This window comes from Balearica regulorum, chromosome 2 (assembly GCF_011004875.1).
Source record: "Balearica regulorum gibbericeps isolate bBalReg1 chromosome 2, bBalReg1.pri, whole genome shotgun sequence".
Taxonomy (NCBI): Eukaryota; Metazoa; Chordata; class Aves; order Gruiformes; family Gruidae; genus Balearica; species Balearica regulorum.
In genome coordinates, this window is record NC_046185.1 from 103,719,805 (window position 1) to 103,744,577 (window position 24,773).

General features: G+C 38.7%; 1 long non-coding RNA gene across 1 annotated transcript in view; it reads left to right on the plus strand.

Moving 5' to 3' along the window:
- The window catches only part of LOC142600763 (uncharacterized), a 48,508-nt gene extending 39,485 nt beyond the window's left edge, over window positions 1-9,023 (plus strand). Inside the window, exon 5 of the long non-coding RNA XR_012834324.1 lies at window positions 8,119-9,023. This is a non-coding gene — a long non-coding RNA (uncharacterized LOC142600763). The remainder of the gene's footprint in view (window positions 1-8,118) is intronic.
- The last annotated feature ends 15,750 nt before the right edge of the window (window positions 9,024-24,773 follow it).

Consider the following 24,773-nt stretch of genomic DNA (forward strand, 5'->3'; position numbering starts at 1 on the left):
AGTTTAATGCAAATTAGGAGATGAATGCTCATGGGAACAATACAGGAATGCTTCCACATGACTTCCTCCCACTGAATTGCTGATATAAGGCCCCTCTATAGGGTATAATACTGACAGCAGGGAAAAGTTTCCCGTAGCCTCCCCCCACCCCTTCCTTCTGAATAAAGTTATTAAAGTAGATCAGACTAATTAACAGTAGCTTATCCCTATTGATTGAACCAATCCCTGTTGTGGAGGTGCAGTAAGAATGCCTTTACTTTGTTGTGAAAAACCTGCATTAGGGAGGACAGTATAGTTGGTTGTTTAGTGGTTGCTCTTAGGGATTTTATCCATTATTCTTTATGTCTCGCGGGCACGTTGAAGGCATATGTGAAGGTATGTAAACATGCACATAGAGGTATCCTTTGCTGAATTGGCTTTAGTTGATGTCTGGATATAACAGGGAGAAGTATAAAAGCAAACAACCGCCCTTACAATGGCTCTGCATGTTTTTCTTTTTTTAGTATTGAATATTTAAAATTACTTGCATAAAAATCACTTGATGATTTAGTTTAACTAATATATTCTGAGTAAAATATATTAGGGAATATTAGGAGAAAGCTTAGAAGCAAAATGTTCTTGGTTAAAAAAACCTTAACATCATAAATTATTTTGTTCTAATACCACTAAAATAATAATCTAATTGCTTTAGGTAACATACATCTCTACAGTTTGCTTGTAACCCTGTATTGGTTATAAATTTACATTATATTATTGCTGCTTATACTTCTGGCTGTAGGATGATACAAATGGCTGTATATTTTCCCAACTAACAGCAGCTTATTGTGGAACAAAAGAGGAAAACCAATCTGCTTAATGGCATACTAGACTTTTTTCCTCTTTCGAACAGTATCACTAAACTACTTGGACACTGGAATATTTCAGCATTTGGGTAATGTAAAACCTCTTTTCTCATCTCAGCTCAAAAGTGTAACTAAATAGATACCAAAGGATTTAAAAAAAAAAACAACCCACCATGCTATTTGCAAGCTCATTTTTTGTTACAATTTGTTATTCAGTTTACCAACCAGAATCAAAACAAGATTTTTCCTGCATTTCTTTTTTCCTATTTTTTCTTGGCTGTTGTACTTTCTGCAGTAAAGTAATATTTTGATGCTCCTTAAATATCATACAAATTCTCCTCTTTATTCTTAATCCTTTTTTTTTTTTTTTAAATTAGGACTAGTCAAATGCTGTTGCTGTCTGAGATGTGAAGAACTTACTCACACAAACAGCCATTCAAATTCCAGACAACTCTCCCACTTCTGAGTATTTATTACTAATAAACACTGAAGTCAACAGGGTTAGGTGGCAGTTATTTCCTTGGATTTTCCTGTTTGTTGGCTGGGCTTCGTGAGCAAAATGCATTTGGGATGGGGATGCAAAGCTGCCTCTTCTCCTTAAGGGCTGAGTGTCCAGGCAAGAAGTACTTGTGAGCGCCCTGGAAAGCTGTGTGTGCCAGCCCTGTGTGTAAGCAGGAGATCACACTGGGGCTGCCTGGAAAAGGACAAGATGCAGATACACCATTAGGTAATGCTAATGAGCCCTGAAGACTGATGGGACTGGTACAAGGGGCTTCACGTCCTGGCTCTGGGGTCTGCACAGCTGAACGCTGGGAAAGGATCATACCGTCCTGCCCACACCAGGTTAGAGGGTGAATAGCTAGTAGGGTGGGTTTTGGTCATGGGACCACCCAGCATGCATGCTTCAGCAAGATTATAAACTATTTGTTAATCTACAGTTCTTTTACTACTTCATTAGCTGCACATTGCACTGTGGGAAAATGTTTCTGGTGCCCAAATGGGAGACAGGAATGAGTCCATGCAGTTTGCCCAGCAGCTGGGCATCACAGGCTGAAATCTGGTGTTGCAGGCAAGCATGCAAATAAGAGAAGGGTGCCCATATATCAGGGTGAGTGTAAAAGCAATTCACAAACAGATTTAGCCTTTTGCCTCATGAACGATACAATAACTTGTGAAGATTTGTAAGCTTGAATTCATGCCTGTTTCAGTATTTACACCAGATCAGACCTCTTTAAATAGGAATTTAATAAGTTTCTAACAGTATATAATCAGAAGGGCTGCACAAGCCCAGAGATGTCAAGCACAAGCTGCTCATGTCTAGATCCTGTCCTGGTATCTATTCCAGGTGATCTGAATATGGTGTTTGCTGCTGTCCACTTAGAAAACCTTGGAGCAGCAAAGTGCTGGCTAAAAATGTGAGGATATGCATTATTAAAGCTTGCTGAGTCTGGCTGCACCACACTACCCTGCTCGTTTCGCTCTCACTGCTGCTTTATCAAATTTTGTTATATTTCTATTGAAGTGTTTAACAATAGCCCACACTAGAAGTTTGTATTGTTCATGGGGCACAAAATAAAGGCAATCCCTTGCTGATCCTCTTCCAATATCACATTAAGCATCAAACTAACTTCTCTCATATGTAGCTCTTCCTTTTGTCCTCACCTCAAGGGGAATATAATCTGTGTAATCCCATGTTTGTATTGTAAAAGCTTCTGTCTATAGTCAGTCTGTAAACCAAGAATCATATTTAAAAAATTAATCTCTTAGCAGTTTGGTTTGGCCTTCCAAGCAGACTCACATTTAAAATATATATGCAGCCTTATTGCAGATGAGGTATGGATTTAGACAAGGACACGCATTTCAAAACCTATACATCCCTGATTCAATTTGTCCCTCTTCAGTCAAACCCGTGAGTCTATTTCAAAACTATCAAGGCCTTTCCCTAGCAGCAGGAGGAACTGTTAATCCTTTGGTTTCATGATCACCCTCTTTAAACAAAAAAATAAAGTAACCAAAAGGAGGAAAATAAATAGGCCAGAACGTCATTGTTGAAAAGAAAAAACAGCAGCAGCCAAGCAATGAATGTGCGGACCACATGGCCAGCAAAAGAGATACTGTAAAAAAAAATTGTCATTCACTTGAGCCTTTACTAGAAGGAAACAGGTACTGCAAATTTTGCACAACCTTATGCTTCCTGTTGAACATTTTAAATGGGTTGAAAGGCATAGCAGACACCTTTGCTTGGATTCATAAATAGGCTCCCACCTCATATTAAAGGCCTGAGTTTAATTTGTTTAATATTCCCACCACTAACGATGCCTATTTAAGACATCCTTTTAAAAGTTTGTAACATTAATTTAATGGAAAAATGCCAATACCACTCTAAGAACTCTATTAGATTTTCTCCCTGTTAAATTAATGTTACTAACTTTTAATGGATGTTGTAATTAGATGTTATTATTAACGGGAATATTACCCAAATTAAAATCAGACCCTGAGAGAGAGACAACTTAGGTTTACAAGTGCATTAAGCATTAGTATCTGGACATTATACATACAAACTGGTGGAGCCAGATGGCCTTTGCTTTGTTTTTCCCCTGTAACCTGCTACAGAACCAGGCACACATAGTTTTGTTAGCACATAATGTCTGCAAGAACAGCACAACTATTAATGCACCCACTTACAAAAGGAAGTGATGGTTTCTCCACCAGCTCTGGAGTAGGAAAGGGGAGCTCCATCTCCCAATTTCACACTCAATTTAAAGGGTCACTCTCAAACCAGCCTGATTGGGTTCGGCAGCTTGAAATTGATTGTTTTGGTTGTAAAGCTTGCCTGCCTTCCTAGCCAATTTAAAAAAAAAAAAAAAAAAGAAAAAAAAGAAAAAAAAAGACTGCTAAGCTACTAGCTTATTATGAGCTGGAAAGCGGTGTGAGAAGGAATGTCATGAATTCAAAGCTACTGAATCCAGCCTATTTAGGGCAGGGGGAAAATGACAAAAGTGCTGTTGTTTGTGAAAGGTGAGAGAGACAGTCCTTCCTTTTTCTTCTCTACATTTATGGTTCTGGCCCACTTCACCTGCAAAATTTCTGCCGTATGTTCTTTCCACACATGTGTGGGTTAGGAGTTAGGTCTCAGCTGAGGAGAAACAGGACCACTTTTACCAAAAGCTCACAGTTATCTCAGAAGCACCCTCCTGCCAGTTTGGGAGTATTTTCCCTTGTATTTCTGTGACAGCAATGGACCCTACTTCGGCAAGCAGGAAAGTTCAAATGCTTTTGACATTACAAGCATATTCTGAGCTACTGCCCTTGGTTTTAGACTCCTGTTTATTCTTTTAGAAAAGAAGCAGCCTGTTTATATTTTGGAAGAGAAATGTATTTCATCAGTTTATGCTGTGAATGAGCTGAGTTGCTGTTCAGCAAATATGGGCTGAAATACGTGTTGCTTTAAAAACAAAAAGTTCAGATCCAGTAATAGCTGGTTGTAAAATTTGATGCAGAGAAAGGCAATAAATGAGTAGAAAGCAAATTTAAGAAATTAGAGAAACGATATATGTACTTAAGGTGATGAAATATGACTTGTCCCATCCTACAAAACATACAATACAAATCTTTCAAAGAAGTAGAAAGTAAAGAGGCAGACCTTGGGCATTGCCTGTCAGTGCTGTGGTGCTCCCTTTGTATGGGCAATTCTTTCCTCGTGTCAGGTCTGCAGTGGGATCGGTTTTCCTAATTTCAACTCCAATGGAGTTGAAGGCCCAAATTTCAATGAACAAATAAAAAGGGTTGGGGTTTTTTTAGCATTTTGATTGCTTGCTAGACCTACATAGTGGCAGCAGTTATTATTTTGGAATGTGTTGCTGCTGGCTCAGAGCTGAATCTACCAGAATAAGGATAAAGCTAATGGGTTGTTTTTCTTTGTAACTGCTTATTGACAAAATATAGTATATTCTTTCCAAGGTGAAAAAGGGTTGTATGTTTCAATATGTATTTTTGTGGGGGCAGGGGGGAGAAAGCTAGGAATAAGCATTTCCTTTTTCTGTTTGGGTTGGGCTTTTGTCTTTTCTTGGCTCCACCACCCTGTTCTTTTAGTGAACAAAACAGAAAACATGTAGCGGCAGAAAATGGAGAAACAGCACATCAACAACTCTCCTTGGTGAAAGAGATTTTACTTTTAGATTACATAGTCTTTCCTTTTTAAAAATTGTAAATGATTGTTAGGAAAAAAATTCCCAGTTAAATTAGAGGGAGGAAAAACCCCAATAAAAGAGGTAATGGCAAGAAAGTGTAATTATATCATAGATGTCCTGTCAGAAAAAGAAATACCTATATCACACCCAGGAGTTCCTCAGTACTTGCCATTGTAAGCCTGGCAGCCATTTTAGTGCTAAACCATGACCCTTAGCTCCCTCTCCCCTCCACATCACTCCCACATCAAGGAAACGTTTCTCTTTTACAGTAATCAGCATCTTCCCCTGGCAGACTTAAGAAGTATGTACTGATGCTGTCCTACAGTGGCCTTGAAAACATGTGACAAGGCTGAAACTTTTTTAAGTGACAAGAAATTCTGAAGAAAAATTTCACACACAGCAGCAGTTTCTACAGTTCCTTGACCACCAGCACTCCCAAATGCCCGTGGACATAAATACACTTTGTGCAAATAGGAGTGTGTTTCAGAAAAGGGGCTACACCTTTAGTCAAGTTCTAAAGCCAAAATCAAAGCAATGAAGTTATAGTGGTCTTATCCTAATCACCCTAGTATTAATGTCATAGTAAATGGGGTGCTCTTGCTGTTTTATAATGAGGTTATCCATGAATATCTACAAGACGAAATTTAGCTTAATCTTCTGTAGTTATTCTATATTATTATTTTAGAGACAGCTGTTAAATAAATCACTGTAAACAGATGTAAATTGAACAGCATTCAGAAACCAGCCTGGAATGAAAAATCAGGTTTTTTAATATATTTTTAAACTTTCATTTCACAAGTGTCTGTTGTTTTCTCTGAATACTGTGCCAAAGGATTCCTCAAATGCCAAATACTACATACTCATAAATGCTCCATAGGCAAAGTGCCTCTGCATTCACATTATGGGCTTTATCTTTGCTGCTGCTGTGTTTTGGCTTTCTATCATTGGAAGGCTGGTAGATGTGAGAGCAAAATATGATGGATGTTTTGAGGAATTAGATAATAATATTATTATTATTATACAAATAATTAGATTATTATATATATAATAAACTTTATCCTCCATAAACTGTGCACACTTTGAAAGGTGCAGGGAGTACAGGAGAAAGAATGAAAACATCACCCTTTCCTATGACGTTTGTGTCTTTGAATATAAACTAGACAACCCTGTGCTGTGGTAGTAGATTGGGTGCATAAACAGATAAATTTTTAATCAGTCCTTCATCCTTTCTGTTACAGGATATCAATTCTTCCTTTTTTTTCTTCTCGTAACATTATAGCTGATCAAGCTACTCCAAGAGTGGCCACCCCCCAGCCTGCAGGCTGGATGCAGATTGCTGCAGGCAATGCTCCACGTGCTCCTCCTGTCTTTTTGCAAGAGCCTCACAGGCGCCGTGATGGACTAGGTTCTGTGCCAGACAACACTTTCAGAAGTGCACTCCATACTGTGGCTTTAGGGACATGTGGTCTCCCCCACTTTCCTGTGGCCAAATGTGCATCCCTCATACCATAAAAAGGTAGGTTCCCCCATTGAGAGGCAGTTGCACTTCCATCCACATGGTGGGAATGGAGTGTAGATATGGCCTGGACCTCCTCTGGTGACAGCAGCGAGGACACATCTGTCACAATGACATCTCTGAAATGCAGGTACACCCTTGTGATGGGCACCTGGCACGTAAACTGCAGCCACCTGGGTTTTGGCCATGTGATGAATGAGCATCCCATTGCACGATTGTGGTATATAGGCCAAGAGGCTCCTCACCGAAGTCTGCTGGGCATCTCCGAACTTTGCAAGTTCGCAATAATCTTAGTGTGCATACAGGCTGTTTTTTCTCCCTTCTACACCTTACAGGGGAAGAGAAAAACAGAAAATGATAGAAATGGGAAAAAACCTTACAATAGCGGGGCTTCCTCTCTTTTTACGTTCACTTCCAAATGACAAGCTGTCTACAAATCTTTTGCCATGCTTTTTACTTCCTCTAGCTGTATATCCCCTATGTGAAGAGAGAAAGATTTATGTGTTTTTTAAAGTGCACCTAGATAAATTTCTTTAAACTGGGTGACCTCTGACCCTACCTTGTCTTATCCCTCCCCTTTTCACTCAAAGCCAAATTCCTGTTGACTTGAATGAGAGCAGGATCAACTCCTCAGTTAATTATGTCTGTTAATATTATGTGACATATTAGATTGCAAGTAAAATGCACGAAGATCAAAAAGGAGCTAGTCAGCACGGGTAAAGGAAAAGGCATTGACGTGTAGAAATCGGTGTGACTGGAGCATCCCCCTCATTTGTGCTCAGGCTCGGAAAGCGTGGGAGGAGGTGATTTCTCAGAAGTGATGCTATGCAGACCCCTTTCCCTACATCCTCCGTTCACACGGATTCAGTGAGAGGACATGTGCAGGGTTTCAGGGCTTCCTCTGGGACTACCAGGCATTCCCTGCCAAGGGTCAGCAGCTAACAGCTACAGCTCGGAGAGCGTGGGGAGATATCATCCAAGGCACAACAGTATGAGCCAAAGCTAATAAACACACTGGTATCTGAAGAGGATACCGTGTCACTGATGCTCCAACTTGAATTGTAACTAGAAAAAATAAAAAGAGTGGTGAACAATTTCATTTTAAACTCATAGCATTCTTGCAGAATTCAGATATTAGGGAGATAAAAAGCTCCTCATTTCATCAAAATTACGATTTTAAAAAACATATTCCAAAGAAAACTACGCATGCAGGTAAAAATCTCTGAATTCATGGGACTCTGGATTGTCAGTCTGCATGGGATAGACCTTAGCTTTTCAGCTGTATTTTTTTTTCCCCTCACTGAAACCAAAAAGTTAAATTCATTCATACATACACAAATCAGGAATTTTGTGAGGGAGACCAGAAGCCAGAAAAGTTAGCTTTGATCCACTTTGAAGCTCTTGTGCTTCTGTTAGAGCTGGCATTTGTAGTGCTTGAAAGGATTCAGATTTTTTACTGTATAACGAATGAGTGAAATCACAAGCCCGTCAGGGCTGTTATCAACAAATCTGGGTAACTAGTGAAGAACTCAGCACTGCAGTACCTTATTGACTGTTCGCCTCACTATAGGTGACAACCATGGAGTCCGAGAATGCAAGAACATGTCTTCTACTGCCAAGGACCAGCTGACACCCACGGAGGCACAGAATGGGAAAGGCTGCATGCACCAAAAGGGAGGAAGTTTATAAAAAGATTTTTGTTTTCGTTCATGCTGTGACCTAAGTAACGTCCCAGTTTAAACATTAAACTTGTGGTCATTAACTTGTCACAGTGATTTCTAGTTTAAAACTTTATAGTAAAATAAGAGTTAAGAAGGCATGAAAAGGCTCATTAATTGATATGATAAAGCTTGCTGAAATGTAACGCTTTCCATACTTCATATAGCTAGAGACAGTAATTTTAAGTTATACTGTTGAAACTACATGTGTCATTTAAGCCAATGATTGATTCACATGATGCCTTAAAGATGAGACTACGTAAAAAATGCATTTCCAAGAAAATAAAATATCAAGAGTTTGGTCCCTCTTTTGCTAATAATAAAAATACTTTGTGAAATCATAGTTTAGACTTAGAAAATGTTGGAGAAACAGACAATTATATGATGCTCATTAGGTTGCAATCTGATGTCTGTAGCAGATGATTTACGCAAGAAAATTGACCATGTCTCATGCATCACTATTAATTTTTACACTTCAGAATATGCACGATTTAAGCTGAGGCCAACATACTCTCTTGACATTGATGTTATGTTACAGCCAGTGTTTTAAAGTAAGTGAAATTACAGCATTTAATTTTCATTAAAAATCTGAATGTGGCATCATTCCAGAGCTAGTAAAATTCATTCTAAATTTTGACTGAAAGTAATAATGTGCATTTTCTTTGGGGTTTAATCTTTTCTTCTGAGCGTGGTATTTTTGTTTCCATCTTAGTACACATACTTTCAACCATCTTCATTTTTTTATGATCGTGATATACCAAACACAGTATACATTACCCACCTCATATTTAAGGGAAAATGGCAGATAACAAAAAGTCAACATTTACCACAACCTGTTTTTCTTGGTTAGAACAATCGAGCATAATGGCACTTGGGTTTTGAAAACTGGAGATTGCCAAAGTAGATGAGCTGCAGTATTGGTCTTGTTAGCCCCTATCACTCTCCTCGTAATTACCCTTTCTGTCCCAGAGTATCGAAGGTTTTGTTGAGAAATATCTGGATTCCAAATGAATCACTCACCTTTGTCTCAAATTGCCTGTAGGACAGACAGCAGCACCCCAGAGCAGTGGGCGGTCTGTGCCTGTGCAGTTTGAGAAAGAGCTGATAACTCCCAGCATGTCTGCACCTTGTGCTCAGCAGTTCCTTACCTACATTACCAGTGCAAGGCAGAGTCCTGACCTTTTTTCCCTCCTCGTTCACACTCTTTATCCCAACGATTCACAAGTAGACATTGCATCTGCAGGCTGGTCTTTAATAGGATTTTATTAATTGGCATCTATTGTTATGCAGGGAAAACAATGTCAGATATGAAAGTAAAAGGGAAACAAGTAAATCATCAGGGTTTTTCTCTCATTCTGGTGAATGATTTGGACTGGTGGGAAAAACTTTATTTAGCAAATTGCTTGACTGTCTTCTGCAAGTCCAAGTTTATGGTGAGCAAATGCTTAAAATAATTAAAGTGCTCTTTTTAAGTTAGAAATCAGGTACACTGGTAATACCTCTTCATTGCTTCTCAATGTTTGTATAAAGACGGCCAAATATTTACTTCTTACACATTATTTCATCATCTCAATGCAAGGCTTTCAGCTATTGTGGCTGCGAATACTGAGCCCTGCTATATTCCAATTAGAGAAGGGCGAGATTCTTTTTCCTACTTGTAAGGAAGCAAGAAATCACCACTCTAAACAATGGGCAGAGTGCGTATCAATAAAAAATGTACTGTCACTCACCAATTCACATATCTTTTCTGCTAATATGTGGTTTTATTTAATAGAGCAGCAGCTACAAAATGGTACATTTCAGGAGCATAAAGATTTTGAATCATTCTAGGTCAGGCTGAAATAAAGTTGTCTTTCCCCTTGACTGTAACGAGGTCTTGATTTCACCAACAAAGTTTAGGAGTATCTCCCTCTAGGTAAAAAACTTCCAAAAAGCTGATGATGATTTATTGTTTAATGGATTACTAGGGGATGAAGAAGTCTAAAAGAACACAAAATACTTATGATGAAGGGAGATATGGATTTACTTTGCTATGTTATGTATTATTTTTGTTCAATTATACTTATTTTCATTTTACCATGGGTAAAATTTATATGCCAGATTGCTTTGTTTTGTTTCTGTGCATGCAGTGTAGACAAACTGGTAAAGAAGTACTGGATTATTATAGGATATTGAAGATAGATAAAATGGAAAATAATTCTTTTATGTTTCCACTGAACCTTGACATAACATCTGTATACTTAATCATGACACCTAAAAATATACATCGGAATTAATGTTAATTTAGACATGTACATATTCATTATTAGCTATGAAAGAAAACATATTTAAAAATTTAAATATGCTGATAGTAAATGTATTTAACACTGATACATGCCACCTACCTTCCACACTTGTGAGACCGAGACCAGCAAAGCACTGGAATATGCTTGAAATTAAGTTGGAAATAAAGATGTATTTCAGCCCATAATTGAGCTGGACCCTTGCAGGAAGAGTCAGACCCTTCTTAATTCTTCTTAAGATTTCTCATTACACCAGAGAATTGCACTGTGCTGGAAACCAGCAAACTGTCTCTCCAGCAGAAGTATTTTCTAAGTGTAAGGCCATTTATTGAATATAGGCATTTCAGATGTTCATTAGCTTTATTGTATCTTCCCATTTATAATTTTCCTAAGTTTGCAGAGTTCAAAATGAAAACTACATTTTGTGTCACATTACTAGCAGTTTTATGCACAAACACAGTGCATAAAACACAGCACTGTTTTGCTGTAAATCAATTTAATGGTTTTCACTATAAATGTAATAATTGGTAATTTTTTTAACGGTAACTAACACTTTATAATACAGTTTTTCTATATATAGAAAACAGTTCAAGGGACTTAATTACACAGTGACAGAGACGGCTATGTTCTCACTGTGTAATTTTAAAAATTGTTTTTAACAATAAGGAGCAGTTGAAATTTGTCAATTTCAGAGTGACAAAAAATGTTTTTGACTGTAAATGCAGTACTTAAATTGTTGTTTTACCAGTAGACTTGTCACCTTGATGTAGCTGGATGTCATAAAAACAGTTTAAAACTGTAAATTTAACTGTTAAATCATAGAATCACAGAATCGTTTAGGTTGGGAAAGACCTTTAAGATCATTGAGTCCAACTGGTAACCTAGCACCGCCAAGTCCACCACTAAACCATGTCCCTAACCACCACATATACACATCTTTTAAATACCTTCAAGGATGTGACTCAACCACTTCCCTGGGCAGCCTGTTCCAGTGCTTAACAGCCCTTTCGGTTAAGAAATTTTTCCTAATATCCAATCTAAACCTCCCTTGGTGCAACTTGAGGCCATTTCCTCTTGTCCTATCGCTTTTTACTTGGGAGAAGAGACTGACACCCACAAATCTAATGGCAAAATTTTGTTGGCTAGTACTTGTTAAAGTGCAGGAATTAAAATTTAGATAAAGACATAAAAAATGAGCATTTAAATTATATTTTGATGGTTGCTTTAAGTGTATAGCCATTAACACCAATGGAAGTACTGCCATGAAAATTATATGATTTTACGCCAACAAATTATTTAAAAGCAACTCAATATTTGGAAGCCCACAGAGAAGCAGAGCTCCTTCTCATGCCTAAAAATGAGGCTGAAGTTAAAGGCATTTACAAAAAGATATTAACCACTACCACTGCAATCACAACACTGATTTTGGTGAGCAAAATCATTATTGTCTTGCATGTGTAAAACCTTGGACTGTAACCAAAGTAGGAAAAGCACTCAGGGGGCTGCTGTAGAAGTAAACACGAAGTAGACCTCACTTTCTCTTTGAACCTCTTGCATCTGACAGTGCTCCAGGTGCTGTTTCACTTTGCACTGCACTGATGTTCAGGCAAACCGTGAACCATGGACATATGCTTACACCGGTTATGGTTCATCAACATCAAATATCAGATTTGGGAGGCTTAGGTAAACTTCTAAGCACAGAAAAAAAAAAATGTCTGTGGGTTTCCTGGCTGGGAAAATCCCTATTGCTTTGTAAGGAGAAGTGATAATTGTTGATTGTGCACAAAACTACCCGGCTGGTTCCCTAGCTTCTCACTCTGCCAAGCACAGCGTGCCTGTGTTCCTTGGAAATACGGTGGGGAGAAGTGCAAAGGAAAACGTAGTACTAAATGTACTCAAGTGCTTGCTGACTGAAGGTGGAAAAACCAAAGCACCATTTCAAGTGAGAGGGGCACAGAGGAGAGGCAGAGCTAAACACCACCCACTGCTGGCTGACCTCCTCGCTCCCATGTAAATGTAGGACTGCAACTCTGTTTCTACACACTGGACTATTTTGATGATTTACGCTAATAATGAAGAATCCTTCTAATCTGCAGGTCGTGAGAAGATATGTCTCTGCTACATCTATGACAACGTCTCCATCATGGACAGGGGACCTTAAAGGCTGCCGTAACAATTACACAGTATTTTGCTCAATACTAGAGGTCAGATTTTGCAATAACAGAGAGAAAAAATTGAACCAGCTCTAGCTTATCTGTCTATATCAGTAATAAATTCCTACACAACAAGTGAATTCAGCAACTGCATTGCCACTTTTGCCTAAGCTGTGTAGGAACTAGTATGGTTTGCGTTAAGAGAATGGTACATAGCCATCATGTTTGGATCCATTGAGAGCAATGTCTTCAAACAGAGGGTTAAACTGAGGGTTATGCTAGCCTGTACTCTCCTAAATGAACACTAAAAAATGTCTGAGGGCCAAAATTCGCTGCCAACTACACATAAACAACTCCAACTGACTTCAATAGGAGTTTCCTGTGTGTATCCAGGAGCAGATTTTAGAGCTAAGAGTATGCATCAAAGTCTAAATAGCAAATGTTAGTGAATTGACATTCTGTTTATTCATTATTTTCAAATGTCGATAGGGGTTTCTCTGTCTAATATAAAATGATTTGGTTGTCACATTTTTAATGAAGGCTTTTAATTACTCTTGATATACAGTATTGTACTGGTTGTTTTGCACAGTTGCTTTTGTGCATTTATCCAAATCCCCTGTCTATAAGAAAACCTGCCTACATCAGGGTTTTGGTCAAACACAGCCTTTGTCACTGCTTTTGTACAGATGATGCTTTCAACTTTCAGCAGAAAACATGAAAAAGAAGACCTACATTAGACTTGTGGTATAGATAGAGGAAAAATGGACTTTGTTTTATTGGAAGATGTATCTTTAGTTGCCTTCTGAAAAGAGTAAGTGTGGTAATACCGAGGTCTTATATAAGCCACTAATTTCTTGGGGAGGGGGTTTCGGTTTTAAAAAAATATAAGCAGCAAGGCTAAGCTTTGTCACAAAACGAGAGGGCCCATGGCTCGCAGTGTCTTTGGGAGAGTGGCTTTGGATCAGTTCTTTTGCTGCCCTAAAAGCCCAGGGTTTGATTCCCGTGGAAACAAAGCAATGGAGGCTGAAACCACGTCACTCTCGGGGCTCACCTGCTGCGGCACCCATCACAGGGCAGACCCAGGAGCTCTCAGGTCAGGCAGGGCCTTCCTGCATGCACTTGACCTGTCTCTCTGCTGGACGGGGCATGGACGTTTTCAGAAGGACATCCAAACATGTAAGACATTTGCATATCCGCAAAAAACTGCAGTGCCCATATAATGAACTGCAGGCCCGTGGGATAAATCACATTTATGGGCATTTCATTTCAAACTATTAATGTTTAAGCAGGGAGTGGCAGGGATGGGGCAGGCTCTGGAAAGGTATTGACCGAGTAGAGAGAGGCAGCAGAGGACATCAGCTTCCCTTTTGCCCCCACCTACGAGCTGAGGGGGTTCCAACCCCCTCAGCCTCGGTATGTTTAAGAGCCACGTGTCTTCATGGGTCAGGTCCAAAAGAATGAAGCGGCATCTCCGTTCCCAAAGCCAAATCATAAAGAGTGTCTGTCAGTTTCCCAGTGTGATTTGCAAGCGCTATGTGAAACAACCAGCAAGACAATTTTGGAAAATGAAAATAATTGCTTTTTTTAATCTATTCAGAAGTGCATGGGCATATGAATGAATGCATGCATGCAAATATGTAACTATGTACATATAATAGGGAAAAAATTGAAGCAATGTGCAAAATACAGGGGCTAGAAAGCAACTTGACACCTGTACTGGTGACTAGTTTCTTAGAGCCTAGATAACACACCTCAAATATTAATCAGCTTTTATGGTTCAAATTCTAGTGCTCTTTAATTGCCTTAATACAGAAAGTTTCCTACTTTGGTATCGAGGAAGGGCTCACATGTAACAAAAATAAACACATTAAATAAATAAATAAATAAACCCAATCTCCTAGGTACTAATTTGCCATGGATTGTATTTAAGTCCTCATCCATTATGTGAATTAGAAGTGAAACAAACACTGGCATCAATACTCTATTGCAGCCAGACCAGCCTGAGATCCAAGTGAGTGTGTGTCCTGGACAGTTTGTATTGATGCTGTCCTGAGTATCATGCTCATCAATAATGGAAATAATTGCATTTTAATAATTAAAAAACCCCCATCATTTTCACAGAGGTAGAAATGATGACTTTGTTCCCTCCCTGCAGTTTATCTACCTTCTAATGACAGGAATGATTCACCAAGCAGCTCATTTATGAACACACAAATGCAAACAAAGAAATCTGCTTTTATTCAGGTGAAAGAGTATCAAATGTCCCTTAAATATCAACTTAGCAATACACTAGATCGGGAGCTTTGAAATGAAAGGTGAAATGCATGGAGTAAGAGTAGCCACTTCCCTCCTGGCCCTATTTTTGTTACTGTCCTGATAGTGGGTTGAGACAAGTCACAAAAATTCTTATTCTGATTATTTTGCTTTGAACTTTTTGGACTAATTTGGCATTCCAATACTAAAACCTTCCAAAAATGGGGTTGCTTAATAATGCAATAATGTCTTCCTTGGCTACTGACTAAGTCCGTGCAGCATTTTAATGTGGATCCAGATAACAAGTTTTGTCTTTTAGTTCTCATGCTCTTTTGGTTTTGTAGTTCTTAGTTCTTTATTAGTTCTCTCTTTTGTTTTTCTTTATTCTTTTATGTACTCTCTCTGCAGAACTATCTTGAATTTCGTTTTTAGCCTTAGGTCTGTCTTGTGTAAAACTAAATCACATTATAAATACGGTCATAATCTATCCCCAAGTTATCTTCTCACTACTTTTTGCTGCTAGACAAACATTGAGGGTATTTAGCCCAGACTGCGGCCTCTATCTGGGATTTTGCAGATTAACAATATCCTAAAATGACACACCCAAATGTCTTGGAGACCCAAATTCCTGAAACTGGAAAAATAAACAAACTAATAGAAATGAAACAAAAGTGTCATAAAATTCACTTTACTCTCTGGACACTTTCTTATGTTGATTTGAAAAAAATGCATAATGAGTGGGATTGCCTGGCCTCTGCAGTAGCCAGTGTGGTTTCGCTTCTTGCTCACTTGCTCTCTCCCTTTTGACTACAGTCCTGATTCAAACTGAAGTGATTAAGATAATGTTCAACAAAAAACTATGCATGAAATTTAGAATAAATCAGATGATACCAACTTTATAAGCTTATAGTTCTTTGCCTTCATATTGGCCAGTATGTGAATTAACATCCAATGAAAAGTATGTGTGCTAAAATTTCCCACTGAAATGGCAGTTTTTGAGATGTCTGACACTTTTTCACATACTTGAAGACGAATATATATTTTATAAAACATTTATAAACTCTTTTCACTGCAAATCAAAAATTTTATGACACATCTTTCCTGAAGATAGATAGCTTATTTTTTATCTCCTGTAAAAACAAACTCAAAAAGCAAACACTTCTACTAGATCCAGCAAACTGAAATAATCTACACATATGCCTGAAACTTAGTGGATACATAAATGCCATGCCACCTCAAGCCTTTAAAATCATATGCCTCTGGATCAGTATTTATTTGTAATTTTGTATTTGTCTATATAACAATAATATATTAAGAAAACCATCACCTGTATCTCAAAAAAAAAAAAAAAAAAAAAAAGTTGATCCTTTATATTAGAAACATTTTTGTTAGATGCAAAATCTAGGTTAATAAAGCCTATTCATCTAGATTGCTATAAAGCCTATGCTGTGGCTGTATAATCTATACTAAAATTTCAAGTAGGCAATTAAGATTTTAAATCCTTATTGAGATTAAAATTAGGAGTACCAGATATCAACATAAATATTCACTTGCAAGCAAAGGATATTCTCTCTGAGCAAAGGATGTCCTTCCATTATGCCAAAATGAATAACCTAAACCCTTTTTTGTTTCTTTACACTCACTGTTTAGCTTTGTGTCATACCTATTTCTTTTCTTAAAGCTACTTAGCAGATTAATTCAGCAGAAATAAGCACCTTATTGTTGATTATATAAATGATTCAGGATGTTTGACATATTTAATTTGACAGAATGGCACAAATTGCAGCCTTACCCTGTGCTTTGCTAGTCCACATGCACCAGGACCACCTCTAGGATCATTAAAAGTTCAGTTAATTCAGTAGCACTTTTGCACCAAAGAGTTTTACTGCAATGATTAGGTTTTTCAAAGATAGCAGCAGGCCCTTCCCTCTCAGCCCAGCTTCTCTTTCAGAGTGTAGTGAAAGTGAACAAATAAAGAGGGGGGGGAAAAATGAAAATACCTGAAGAGAATAAAGAACAAGGGTGATGGGGTAAGATGGATTACTTGAATTTTCCACCAATCACTGAACAACACATTGGCTAAAGCATTGATTGATGAAGTATTTAAGTCGTCAATCTCACATCACAAGCCTTTTTACAAATGGCTGCAGAAAGGGGCTGACATCGAGGTGGTATCAATGGAATTTGGCTTTGCTACAAAATATAAGAAAGACCTCTAGTCCACAATTTGCTCTCTTGCAAGACGTTCAATAACCACTTTCGACGGCCACTTTGCCAGCAAATGTTTCACTTAAAATGTCGGTATTCTTTACTCAGGACTGCTGTCCACCTCTAAATTTATAGGCCTTTACTATGGGAAGATTTACTTTCCTTTAGTTTTCGGTCAGATTATTTTTCCCCCATGCAGACTGCTTTTCAATTTACATGGAGGTTTTCTTGGTGGGTACTTTTTTCTTTTTTTCCCATTCCTTAACAGAATTACAACCAGTTGTTGTCTCTTCAGATATGTTTTAAACCAGTATATCAGTCATTGCCAGAAATCCGTGTTTGATTGAGAAATCAGCTTGTTCAGGATTTTTATTTCCTTCCCCTCCTTCACTTTCCTTGTTCATCAACATTTACCTAAAAATAAATGATTGCACAGGACTTTAGTTTAGTATCTGCAGAAGCTGTTGCTGCAGAGACAGGTCACTTCTTAGTTACCATCAGCATCACACCATTTGTTCCCTGAAGTCCCCTTCTTCTTCCAGGGGAATATGATAAATGTAAGGAGCAGCTCATATCAAGGGAAAGACAGCCAAGCAATTCAGATTCCATGAAGGGAAAAAAAAGAAAAAAAGCCAACAAAAGAGACTACATACCCCAGCATGAAAGAGCATCTTGATTTCAAGTTTTCTTTCAGGAGTCGTTAATATTTTATGAGACCACACAGAGTGTTCCTCCAGTGACATTTTTCTAAATAATGTAATGTGCAGTAAAGTATCAGACAAAGGGGAGGAGGAGGGAAATCGCCTTGTTTAGATTTAAAAAAAAAAAAAAAAAGTGCATTTGAAACCAAGTATTCTCAAGGTTGGCTGGTGCTTGAGTCCAGAGCCCCAACCTTTTGTAGGGTCAACACTTACCAGGGGAATGGTGCCCAGGAATAAAGAGAATACTTAAGTCTTTTGCTGGGTTGTTTTGTTTTTTTTTCTTTTCCATCTTACTTTTTTTCCTTTTTTCTTTGTTTTCCTTTAGGAAAACCGAAGACTGTTGTTATAAAGCAGACAGAGTCCAAACTTTCAAGGCTACTCCAGTTTTTAGGTTTTGGGTCACACATTTTCCTGGCCTATTTAGGGGCTATCACTCTGAAGCAGGTACAGGATTTCATTATGACTTAGTGAGCAACCATTCCTCAGTTAAACCATCTTACTTTGCATAAAGCAACAGGCTAAAAGCATTCAGGTAAGAGTTGAACTGACAGGTTAGTAATTTGGTAATTTGTAATGTTCCTACTCATGCTAGCTCATGTTGATCAAAGGTCTTTGTGACTTATCTTGGTCCCTTAGAATCTTAAATTTTAGAAGAACATAATGAAATATTTTGCTTTTTTCTTATTAATGTCACACTACCAACCCTAATGGGCCTCCTGGAGCTGTCCTGAAAATCTGTGTTTAGATGTACAGAGAAGCCTTGGCACAAGTTCTTTGAAATCAGCACAATATAAAAAATATAAGGTATTATTATACTGTATGTGGATCAGCATAGTGCTAATTACTAAGGAATATTGCTTAGAAAAGACTTATTTTAGAATGTATTAAAATCTGAGTAACTGCGGAACTGAAGAAGTAACCATCAAAAAGCACAACACTGAAAAATTATACTTACTTTTGTTTTGAATATGCAAAGTATCTAATTGACATTGAATTGTGATAGATAAACAAAATCACTCAGCAGCAAATTGCACGTGCTTCCCTCCCTTTGAATTATTTAGACAGACACAAGTTAGTGGTTACCACCGTTGTAAAAACACATCATACGGGACCAAAGTGAATATAATGTACTGTAGCAGTAATGCATGGAGTGAATCAGACAACTTGTACAAAGCTGCAACTAAATTTATTGTATTAAATAAGAATCCAGCTCACCACTGCAGTTTATAGGAGCAGTTAAAATGGTTTGCCTCTTCCCGTTACATGACAATGTAATCAATGGAATAAATCACCAGCTGGCAGAAATCCTACATTTGAAATATCTCACATGTTTCCTATGGCACAGCAGAAATCTTCACAGGAAAATAGAACGCCGAGGAAGTTGACAAAAGCATTTGTATAACTGCTGTTGCTGAGAATTGCACCCAAGTTAGGAGTTAAGTTGCACAAGCTTTGATCATTCAGACAGACAAAATACAGGTAACCTGATCTTAAGGTATGCAGGGATACTGCATCAGACATAGCAATTACATAATTACAACCCAGTCATACAAACACTTATACATGCATATGCTTATCTTCACTAATAGAAGTATTTAACTGATTTAATTGTTTTTACTACCCCTGGAAGTAAAATTGAGACACATTTACATGTTTACAAAATCCAAGTTCTGTAAAGCTGCTTTATCTGTACTTTTTTTTTTTAACATGTAACAAGTGTGTGGTAATCAAGGTAGCTGTTAAACTGAGAGTGTGGATGGGAAACAGTCAGAAGAGAAATTCTGGCATAATTACTGTCAGTGGGAATTTTGCCATGCTTTTATCCTGTGATTCAAAAACAGGAGAAAGGGAGCAGTTGAAATGTTTCTAGTAATTTATTCAAAACACCATGACAAACGTTTTGGAATATGATAAAATAAAATAGATGTAGATAGCTGTTTAGATGGTAAGATTATCTGACAATGTTTAGGTTCTCCACGCGTGACTTTATTTCAGCAACAAAATAGTTGCCTTCCCTTGATCACATTCATACACGTGGTTTCTCCAACAGCTTCCTCCTGCTTTAGGAGACAGTACCTCTTTGTTCCACCACACTCTAAGCCTCACTTCTGAGGTTGGCTGCTTTTCGACCATTACCTTCAACCTTTTCTTCCTTGTTCCTAATCATACATTCATACTTGTTCTATTATTTTACCTTATAGCGAGTGGCCTGCTGAAATCTCATCCTGTCCCACTTCATTCATTTCCACTGCCATTCCTCACGTAGTTTTAAGGGTGAAGGTCACTGCTTTCCAGATGAGCTCTCTTCAGGTGCCCCTGCCATTTCCATCCCAGCACTGCCAGTGAGCGCGTATTAATTGGTCCAGCATCACTCCCCATAGAGCCTGCGTGGCCTAGGAAATATTGAAGGGCTGCCTGGTCAGAGCCAGGGTGGTTCTTTAAAAACCATTTTCATTAATTTTCTCCCCTATAACTACTCAATAGTAGTGATGAAATAAATAAATATATTGAATCAGAACCTCACTTCACTGGGTCTTAATTGGTGTGTCTTGAGTGAATCTATGCCAATGTGTAATGAATCTATATTGCTCTTCACAAATCTCATCCCGCCTACTGTATCTGGTCTTTTCGCTGCTACACACTGAGGTGGAGTAGACTGCATGTCTGGTTTGTGTAACCATGGTTTTGTTTAGTTGGCATGTTAAAAAATAATTTAGTAAGTATAATAAAAGCTGGTTTCCTTGTATATGCTTTAGAGCTGGTTTAAACTCAGAAGGCGTCATCACGATAACCGAACCTGACCACTTGCGTGAACCAGGCCAGTCAGCTTCTAATGTGAGAGGACACCTGCTTAAGAAAGGAAGTAGGGAGGGAAGGTAATCTTGTCTATCTGTTGTAATTCCTTTTCAGATAAAACTTGCGAACTAAAGCTGATAAGGTTGCTAGAACTAGAGAGGTTAATTTAGGCAACTGAAATACTGCATTTATAGCATCCGAGTTCTTTGACCCCACAACTAAAGGTACATATATTAGGACCAGTGAAGTCTTTTATTGAATAGGGATTTGAAATATCTTTTAGTATTTTAATAGTCTGTGCATTTTTCTTTCCTAAAATGAATCTTCCCAAAAAGAAGCTCTGAATTTGGTCCTAAGTGAAGTAAGACACACATCTCACTTCCTTTTTCAGACTGAGGTCTTTTAGGAGGAGTTATGAGGACAGCCCACCTGTAACAAGACAGTAAAGATCACTGGAGTAATGGGTAAGTGGTTAAGTTTTCTTTGTGTTCTTAATGTTAAGGATTGCATTTATTTGATTGCATGGATTTAAGCTGCTAGCCAATGGAGACCATGTCCTGATATTTGAGCTCATAGCCATGCTAATAAGATGCCCAGCTAGTTAGAGGAAAATAGTTTGTATCATGTGGAAGGGTGTTTCACTCTGTTCAAAACAGATTCCTTTGTGAAGAGTCAAAGATGTATTTTTCAAAGTGATACAAATGGGATTTGAACTACAATTTTCCTGTTTGAAGCAGCGTGGGAAAAACTGAAATGTGAATTGAGGCACGCTGGATGTTTCTTTGTGCACTGATGTTCCTATTCCACATTAAAAATGATTTTTTGGACTTAACTCTGAGTTAACTTCTGTTCATGGACAGACTTTAACATTTGGTAATCAAATAATAATCACATCAGCTAAAAGTTTCAAGACCTAAAACCTAACTTGAAATGTGCAGCAACTATTTTGATACTTACTGGGTTTTAGTGATGAATTAATGGAAATACACCATAACATGCAAATACACCATAAATTATCTAACTTTTTTTTTTTACCTTATGTCTTAATTTTTCCCATTGAATTTAGTAACATGTACAATAGCTGGTAATTTTTAGGCTATTATGCCCCACTTCTTCACCTACAGGAGAACAGCGATTAAGCAGTTCTTAATCTGAATCATAGAATCACGGAATCATAGAATCATAGAATGGTTTGGATTGGAAGGGATCTTAAACATCATCTAGTTCCACTCCCCTTCCACGGCAGGGACACCCTCCACTAGATCAGTTTGCTCAATATATGTAGGTGATTAGGGCCTATTTCTGTTGACTTCACTCTAAGTGCACTAGGAAATAATGGCAAGAAATCACATAATCACAGCCTGAGCTGTAAGTCATTGACTGTGAGCGGCCAGGTGAAGGTTTCACACACTCCTGAAACATTGGTCTTTCCCTGCATCTGTCTGCTTGCTCAAGTCTGCTTTAAAGGGCAACTCAATGCCAAAAATAATTAGCATAAAATTTCTTCCTTCACTTCCCTCATCTATGAGACACATTTACCAGTCTCATGAGCAGGCATGTATTGTTATACCTTCTCAGAATTCCTGCTCTTGCAGAGCAAATATTTGAGGCCAACCAGCTTCATTCCAGCTTCTCTTGGACACCATCAAGCACCCTTCCCTAAGCTTTGGCCATGAAGACCCGAGGTATCTCTGTGGTGGGTACAGCCTATAGACCTGTCCCTGTTGGTGCGGAGACAGGGCGTCACTGGGGCCCTACCCTGGACGGAGAGCAGCCAGACCCATGTCTGCTCTGAGATCCAGGGGCATTGCCTCTGGGTACAGAGACATTGAGGGAATTCTTAGGACCAACCTGTACTGAAGTACCTGCACAAATGACAGCAGGACTTACAAAAGTGCAAACAGACATTCTGGCTGGCATTGAAACTCAGTAGGTGTAGAATCCCATAATGCCACCAGTAGAGTTGCTTTCCAGAAGTGAGTTGCATTCTAAGGTAAGGGTTAGATTTTGTATTGAAAGTGAGGCCAGGAATTTCTTATTTTTCCTTTTTACCTTCCAAGACCGCATAGCTTTCAGCTCTGTCGTTCACATGGGTCCAAACTCCCAACAGACAATTGTGGTTGGGAGATAAGATTTTAATCCAGAAACTTCTTTCTGTTTCAGGTGAATGCTGCTTTATACAATTCAGAGACAGCAGCATTTCCAGATAAAACACTGAAACACTACATTACTTAAGCAATTAAGAAGTTGCAAAGAAGGACGCTTTTTCCTCTACGGAGGAGAAGGTGGAAGAATGAGACTGCCCTTCAGTTCCTTTAAAATACGGTATGAGGGAAAGAGCTTTCTTTTTCTAGGAACACCTTTCTTTTCCAGCAGATGACAACTCCAAATACAAACACTTGAAAATGCAGGAGGAATATGTGGCCTAACATATATGCCGGCCTGGATTCAACAGCCCAGTAATGGCTCTGGGCCACTTATTCTTTCCTGATGTGAAAGCACGGCACTTTAGCTTCTGTGTTTGGCAGCGGGAAGCCCCACAGGCTGGGGAGAGCTATTTTATGTACTGTGCATATGAGAGGGAGCATTATGTTTGGTACAGGGGAGCTGCTGAGGTTTTTATACTCTCATTACTAGAAAACATTTCTGTGTACTTTTCTCTGTGTTTTTATTAATCCATTTCATTTCATGCTGTCTCCCCTCCCACATCTCTAACAGCTGCTCACACAATATCTCACCTACAGTTTGGGAAGACACAGTAGGCAGATCACAGTATATATTGTGTTATACTCCTGGACGTACCATCTGCCTTCTCCTCCTGGACATTTTTGCAACCAACTATTTACAACAACAGAGGGTCTGGCTGCTTAGGGCAGATCCTTTGCAATGAATGTCTTGTAAATAAGTGAAAGTTACAAAGGAACAAGTAGCAGAAACAATCCTGCTTTAGTTAAAATGCTTCTGCATGGTTACCAAATGACTCCCACTTTGAGAAAAAAAAGATTAAATGCGATTCTTGGTGTATTCTCGATGCATCTGGTCTTACGACTTCACCGCACCTCTTCTCTTCTTAAAACTAACTGGGAGAGGCGGGGAGGCATATAGCTGACTGCCACAAGGAACACGGTGACAATGCCATTTATTCTTAGACTTGCTCACAGCCAAATACTCATTCCCTCCTCCCCCTCCTCCAGCTCTTCCCTCCACCCCCTACCCCCATTGCCATTGACAATAATGAGTCAATAGCAAAGGACTTGAAATGTCCATTAAGTGAGAAAAACAATGCCTGGATTGTCGGTTTTAATAAGAGATCCCTCTGGCTGCTTTGAGACCCTCAAACCAAGTACGTATCTCTATTTGTCCTCAGAGCTTTGCAGAGCAGCTTGGTGATGGCACCCCCATGTAAGGCTCCCTTATGTTCATGGCACCACTCAGTGACCTCCTCCATAGTGTCATCATTCAGAAACTGCCTCCTGCCATTCATGTCTCCTGTTGAGGAAAAAAATATCTAGGTGAGCACAGGATCTTCTTACCTAAACATAAATACAGCTCACCACAAAGCTTTGGAGCAGTAATAACATTGAGAGGTCTGCTTGCACTCTTACCTCCTCATGTGTGGTTCCAGTCAAGCAGCATTGCATGACCCACTGTTCTAATTCCTGGGTAAATGGACTGACTGGTTGTTATATACATAACCTGCACCAGGGGGACCCTCTAGTGGGGTCATAGTTTCATTTCTGACTCATACATCCATTTTTCTTTCCCACAGAATTTGGGAAGTGAGTCACAGAGGTGGGTGCCCAGGTTATATTGGGCAAACAATGCCAAAGTACCCACATACGCACTGACCAGAGCTAACACACGAGAGGTGGAAGTCCACCTCAGCTCTCTCCAAACTCGATTCATGCAGTGAGCAGACTGAGGGAGGCATTGCTGTTCAGTTAGGGCTTTGTATGAAAGACTTTTAGGAAATACTAGGATTAAAACAGATGAATGCTCCTAACATCTTGCTATGACTCCAGGAGCAAGGAACTGCACATGGAAATGCAATAGCTTTACACTCCTTGAATCATACTGCACAATAACTTAAAAGATCAAGGTCCTAGAATATTGT